The following is a 7,615-nucleotide window of genomic DNA, read 5'->3' as shown; positions in this document are numbered from 1 at the left end:
ATGGCTAATTTGGAGAAAAGCGAAATGAATTCCGAGTATGAAAATTTAACCCCAATATGCAGATCACAAAGACAACAACTACAGGGGATTAAACAAAGCTCTTGCTTCTAGCACAACACCTGGAATCCAACCACAGTTAGTCATATATAAATATTGTAACGGGTCGGTTTGGTTTGGTTTGGTTTATGGTTCATATCTAACGGGTCAAATGTAAAATGGGCACAGGGATTGGTCAACAAGAGTTGTTCAAGCCCGGATCAGAACTCATGGCAGGCGTTTCCAGAAGATTTCAAGGCGGAGGTGGCCCTGCCTCCTGGATGGGCTGCATTTTAGTTAGTATCGGATTTGTTATCGTAATTGCTTTTGGTTGTTGCGTTTTGAGTTGTGACGCGTATGGTTGATAACCTTTTAGGTTGATTACTGGTTTTATTGGCTGATGTGAGTTGAAATTAAGAACAAAATTTCCACAAATAGTTTTACACGGGGCTGCATATTATAATCGATCGAAGAACAAAATTTTCATAGAGCACTAATTATGATACGGAGTTAGCAGACTCATATATAGACTCATTCAATAATATATTAATTTTCTTATGAAGAATATTCTTTTATTTTGTACTTTAGCTCCACATTTGATTCATAGATTGTGTATTGCAGAAACATGAAGTTACAATATAAGACCAACTTACAGGAATTGAAGTCTTTCTTTAAACTCATATTTTCAAGGTATCAACGAACGGAACTCCGTCATCACTGAGTTTATCGCGGTCATAGAAGCTTTGCATATAACCATCATACGTAAACGATTTGTATAGAGCCACCGAGTCTGAGTTTATCAGCTGTTCATCCGGCTTGACTTCAAACTCTTTACCAGGATAACAAAATGTCACCACTGAAAACCTATCTTTCTTATTATTTACCAATGCTCTATGATAAGGAGCTTTATATATCCCATTACTCACAACCTACCAATTTATATAAAATTTAACTTAAAAGTTAAAACATAACATTCTAAGTGAAAGTAAAGTATAATGTTACTACCTCCATTATGATGCCAATGTTTACGACGACGCCATTGGTCATAGGCTGAACAAACACCCATTGATCGTCTTTCAAAACTTGCAAGCCTGGGATGCAACCACAATCAGTCAAGAGTGTGATCGCTGATATATCTGCATGAGATGATATACCGATAACTTTTTTAGGCTCGGGACAAGGCGGGTAGCAGTTCATCCTCACATCATAGCTTCCGACTTCAAAAGATTCACGGAAACGGTTTGCATCGAGTCCTAAAGCCATTGCTATGAACCCGATTATTGAAACCGCGATGTTCTTCATGTGATTCGAGTATGTATCTAATTCTTCCCTGGTTTAAAACAACCCAAAAGTTAATAATTGTCAAAAACGACATAAAAGGTGACTGGTTGAGCTTTAAGATAGAATACTGTTACCGATATAACTGAATTGTAACCGGGATATTTGACATAACCAAACCCAATAAAAACCGACATTTGATTTTATGTTTTTTTAAAAACCGATTTTTTGGTTATGTTTCGGTTTTGCTATTAACAAAACTAAAAAAAAAAAAACTGAATCGAACAACCAAAAAGACTAGTTTAAACCGAACGGACATGAACGGAGCATGTTCGTGTTCCTTGCTTAACTTTAACCGAACTAACAATCGAGCACGAACAATTAAATGAACGGGGTTTCTTTGTTCATGTTCGTTCGTTAAGAAAACGAACATGTTTGTGTTCATTCGTTAAACAATGTGTTGAGACTTGAGACTAAAAAGTTGTTAAAATTAAACTAAGTTGTAATGGGCCAAAGAAAATTAAATGAATACATTAACGAACGTAAACGGATGAGCTTAAACAAACTTTAACTAACGAACAGAAGAAAAAAGTTTCCGTGTTCGTTCGTTTGATAAACAAACATAAACAAACTTCTTGCCAAATGTTTCACAAATTGTTCACTAAACATTCGGTTCATTTACAGCCCTAAAAAGACTCAAAAAAACCCGATTTTTAGTAATAATAACTGGTGTAGCCCCAAAATTTTTAGTTCCAAACGCGTAATAAGCAATCAATCATTAATTAACAAAAAATAGGCCCAAGATATCAGGTCCAAATTCATTATTTTGAGTATTTTTTTTTTGGCCGAAAACTTTTATACCCTTTAGCCACTAAAAAATAGGCCCAAATGGTAAAACCAAACCCACTGTGAAAACCAAAAAACCAAATTTACAGTTTTTGGTTTGACTCCTAAACCGACCGAAACTAACCCATGCACGCCCCTAGTTACCTGAAATGATGAGGCCAAAACTTCAACTTTCGGGCATGAGTCGGAATAGCCTTGAGGAAGATCATATCACACCATTCCAGCTTTTGATCCTCAGAGATCACAAATGCTTGACCATAGCCTTCTAGACTTCCAGGTTGTTGAGCATAGACCTTCTTCTCCTCAGAGGACAAATCGAAGAACTCTTGAAATTTGCTGTGCATAATTTTACAGACTCATCACACACTTCATGACCTATTAACTGCAAGCAAGAGATTATCACATTATCACATCATAGTTCAAATTCATGTAGTAGCTTACGATAAACGAAATTATTAGTAAACGTGCTTAAGTTATGTTAAGAATCGTTTGATCCAGCACATTAAGGGTGTGCATGGTTGGTTCAGTTAGGGCTGTAAGCGAGCAGAGTCGAGTCGAGCCAGATTGTGCTCGAGCTCGAACTTAATCGAGCTGGCTCGAGCTCGGCTCGTTTTCTTATCGAGCTCGAGCTCGGCTCGTTTAATTTACTTCTCACGTGACAAGTTTTAGGTGCACCAACTTTGTGTTGTTTGGAGTTAGGATTCAGAGAGTTGTACGAAAGACTCTTACAAATAAAAGGTTATGGGTTAATGGTTACACACGTTTTAAAGGATGATAAATAAAGACTGTCGTTTAATAAATATATACATATGTAATATAGAGCGGAGGGTGAGGGTCTCTCGGGATACAGCCCATCTGTCCTTTAGGATAGTGCTTTGGCATCACACCCTCCCCAGACCCTGTCACAAGCAATGCTATTTGACGGGATTTTACTAGGCATGATTGATTGATATATAATACAATAAAACCGTTATCCATTCACACTCACTTTTATTTATTTCAGACAAGTTTTTTCTCCTTATATTTATCAACATGTCTGGCTTTGAAGCTTTCGTACATTATTTATTGTTTGAATTTGAAAGTGATATGATATTATATACTAAAACTAGGTTATTACCCCGTATTATTTGAAATAGTAATAAGACTAATGATAATAATTAAAAAAAATAATGGTGGATAGAGGTGGTGTGGTTGTGGACGGTGGAGGGAGGTGGTGATGGTGGAGAAGGCGATGTCGGTGGTGACGTGTGGTGGAGGTAGGCGGTAGATAACGAATGTAACGAACTTACTAGAAAATTTCATGGTAACGATTTCATAACGATTTCGTGACGATTATATAACGATAAAATTACAAGTGTTACACAATGTTCAAAGTCCTCTTACATTTGGCTATTTTCAGAAATTAAAATTATTATTATTATTAATAGTTGGTACGTACAAAACTATTAATTGTCCCAAACTAGCTAGCTAGATGTTTCTAGTGTCACCAACAGATTATGAAAACAATACGTAAATTAGACTAGATATTAAATACTAAACCAAAGATATATGCAGCCTAATTATATTATTCGAAAACCTTTACAACTATGGTAGCAACCTTAGCGTAGCCGGTTACGTGGACTCCCCCAGCTTGTTCTTCATTCACAACTTTCGTTTCCTCTTCACGGTCAACGGTTACGGTGTGATCGTCTTTTTGTTTCACAGTCTTGTAATCAACAGTTGAGTGACCCCGGTTAACATCATTCTTCACTTGTTCTTGCGCCGAAGGAACTAGAGTTTCTAACTCGGAGGCTGTAAAACCTTTAAAACAAGCTTTTACCTCACGAGTCACTATGATCTCTCGTTTATAAGTACGTGGAGAACGGGTAAGCAAGTGGGTAGTGGTAGTTGGGCGGGTAGTTGTGGGTTGTGTGTGTAATGGTCAAAATTATGGGGTATGGGTTGTGTGGGTAGTTTGAGTGAGTGATGACACTAGTGTGGGTAGTTTGTGTATGTAGTTTGTGAAGGTAGTTTGAAGGGTATGAGGTGTCATTATCTGATTATGTGTGAGTGTGAGTATGTATACCACACATCTAACCATTGCCACCACCCTTAGTAGTACCGTGATTTACAAAGAGTAACAGGTTTGCAGTCTAATAGTTTCATATAATATGTTTGGGACTTAAGGTTTAATTTTTATAACACCATTAGGGTTTAAGCCTTAACGGCGTTAACTTTTTACAGCAAAATCCTTCACGTGCCTATCACATGAAGGTATTTTAATAAGTCTCCAAATTTGTGTTAAATATAGATAGAAGACCAGATGCGACCATCTCCCCATCCTACCCAAATACAAACTGATTTGCACATTTTTTCACCGACCTTTCAAAGTATAGCTTTACTTTTGTGGGTTTTTAAGCGATCAAAGTGCGGATTCTTCGTGAACCTTGTTTTCAAGAATCTGTACTTTGATCGCTGAAAAAAAACCCACAAAATAAAGCTATACTTTGAGATATCGGTGAAAAAATTTGCGGAAACAAGTTGAAAGTGCAGATCGATTTGGGGATGACGATCCCATGTGATCTTCTGTTTATATTTAACATAAATTTAGGAGAGTTAGTAAATATAACCTCACATAATAGGTAGTGAGGGGTTTTGTTGTTAAAAATGAAACAAATCACATGATAATTAGTATGGATATATATTTTCAAGAATTAAAAAGAAAACTAGAACCGAATTTTAGTCATTTGCGCTCACGGCGAAATTTTTTTTTCCTGCCCGTGGAGGTGGCGAGGTGAAGGTCTAAAAAGGATTTCCAGAAGGAAGAGTGCACCCTCTAGGAGACCTTTTATTAAACTTGGCATGCTACTAACGCAACCTGCTTCTTCCTCTAAGGGGTATAGTGGTGTGAGTGGGGGCTCTAACGGGGGCGTGAGCCACTCACTCAATCACGAACACCACACCACTTTCAAGCTATTGGGGGCGCTAGGTCTTAAATGAGTGGCTAGCGAGAGTGAGCAACCAGATTTAGTGTTTATATAAGCTATTAGGGGGGCTAACGGCTAAGACCCCACACCACCTTCAAGCTATTGGGGGCTCTAGTGAGTAACAAAATTGACCATGTCCAGTAAGCGTCACATGACGTGATATTAGAGGCTAATGTGAGGGTGGTTAGAGCCCCACACGCCTTGGTCTCAGCAACCAAAGCAGTAAGTGGATAAAACGACATACCTTTACCATGTATTGAGTTTGAAAACTGCAAAATTATACCTCCCATTTCCACCATACTGCAAGACTTGTGCAAAACCTTGATTTTAAAAGCAAGAATATTTCGTTTTGGACCTTCGTTTTGGGCATAAAACTTATTTATAAAGTCGTCCAATTATCATCCTTAAATGTATATCTTTCCAGATTTTTCATGTAAAAATAGTTGTTTTTCTAGTAAATTATCATCCTTAAATGTATCTTTCCAGATTTTTTAAATCTCACGTAAACACATTTTCACATATCCGAAATCACCGTTTCTGCAAAAACCATTTTTACATACCTGAAATCACCGTTTCCGCAAAACCGGCTGATTTTATGATCACCAACAATTACCATTATCAACTTTTTTGTGATTTTGCAAGCTAGACAAAGATTCTCAATCATTACCCACTTTTTAAAATATTCATCGTATAGTACATACATATATTCGACCTACATACATACATGTACACACGCATCTATGTACAAGTTCTATTTAACATTTCATCTTCATCCAAGTATGTTAATAACATTTTTTGTGTGTCCATAACATTAACCATCGCCAAGAAACTTTGAGATAGAATCAAACATATTCACACTAATACATACGTATATACGACACACAACACACATATGCATACAGATACATGTTTCTTTTGGTTTTAAATTATATTTTGTATTTTCTCATCATCCATTATGAATGTGATTTTGTGTGTATCATTCATGGACAAAATTTTAATAAACATAAAACAACACAAAACATCTATACACATATAAATCCACGTACACTTACACTTACACTCACACTCACACAAACTTACACAACTATCGTTTTCATCTTTTCAACTTTCCATTTTCTTCAAAAAATAAGTTTCATCTCTAATTAAAACAAAAACCCACTTGACTTTTGGTGAACAACTCAAGAACATGGCTCTGATCATCCATGCAAACATAGAAAAGAAGTAAAATTAGTGATCCATACCTAGTAGGCACTTGAAAGATGAGAGGATTTGAGCGATCCTTAGTGAAATCTCCACAACAAGCTTCATTGAACATTAATTCTTCAAATGGGGAATGATTTGCATTTGGATTCTTAACTATAGTAAGCAAAAGTGAGATGACGGAAATGGGTGGTGGTGCTCACGGCTTGGAGAAGGAGAAAAAGAGGAGTTGGAGTGTGTGATTAGATGTGTTTTGCATATATTGTATGTTTATGGAACCAAGAAGAAGACATGTCTCTCAAGATCTTGTTGGGATGTGGGGGTGGGGCATTTTGGCTGTAAATTAGAGATTGGGATGGTAAAATAAAATCAAGCCCGATGGAATAACTAAAAAGTCAAAACATTTAGCACGAGTATACTCGAAGTCTGACGGTAATGATCGAGTACAGTGACTGATTTTGAAAGAAAAAAAAAGTCAAAGGTTCTTGTAAATTTTTTCCTTATCGCTATGTTTCTGGCTATATGCTCGAGTCGGTGATTTAATTCGGGTCTAGTCAAAGAAATAAACAATAATAACTCTAAATATTCAAATTTTCGTACGCATAAAAAACCATAAAAAAACGTACATGGATGAATTACAACTCAGCCCATCGACCTCGAGATCTTTAAATTCATCACACCTAGAGGAGTGGGGCGGTGGAGACTGACGATTGGAGGGTGGAGGCTGGGCGCTTGGCCGGCGGCTGAGCCGGAACGGAAGGGGGCAGACCGTTGAAGACTCGGAGTTCGGACCGTGCGTTGGTGTTTTTATTTGAGTTTTAGGTTTAGATAAAAAAAAGTTTTTTATTCAATTAAATTGGAGGTTTTACTTAAGTTTTAGGTTTAGAAAAAAAAATATAAAAAATTTAATTTTCATTTCTCCCCAGAACTTACTATTTCACATTTAGTGAAACGATATATGTTTTATGCACGTTTAGCCTATCTATTTTTAATTTCATTCTCATAACTTATCACCGAACATTTGAACTTAAATTTTAGGGATAGAAAAACCGAGGGAACTAAAAATGTTTTGCGAAAAATCTGGGGGACTGGCTTAAAAAAATCTGATGGGGCCGGCTCAATATGTAAATGTAAAAAATTTGGCCAAAAATCTCGAAATCTATACCACTAACAGAAAAACAGTCGGGGCTGGGGCCACCACGGGCCCTCACTATTGTCCACCCATGTTTGGGTATGAGATTAGTTTTTAACTTTTAAACAAGTTTGGGACGGGTATTGGATTAAGCGAT

General features: G+C 36.8%; 1 pseudogene; it reads right to left on the bottom strand.

Moving 5' to 3' along the window:
* Positions 1 to 601: 601 nt before the first annotated feature.
* Positions 602 to 5,425, bottom strand: LOC143611392 (protein LATERAL BRANCHING OXIDOREDUCTASE 1-like; annotated as a pseudogene).
* Between the last annotated feature and the right edge of the window lie 2,190 nt (positions 5,426 to 7,615).

This window comes from Bidens hawaiensis, unplaced genomic scaffold, assembly GCF_021521415.1.
Source record: "Bidens hawaiensis isolate Kalapana, Puna unplaced genomic scaffold, B.hawaiensis_p1.1 tig00030904_1, whole genome shotgun sequence".
NCBI lineage: Eukaryota > Viridiplantae > Streptophyta > Magnoliopsida > Asterales > Asteraceae > Bidens > Bidens hawaiensis.
The sequence above is the reverse complement of the archived record's forward strand: the minus strand, read 5'-3'. Positions and strand labels throughout refer to the sequence as shown.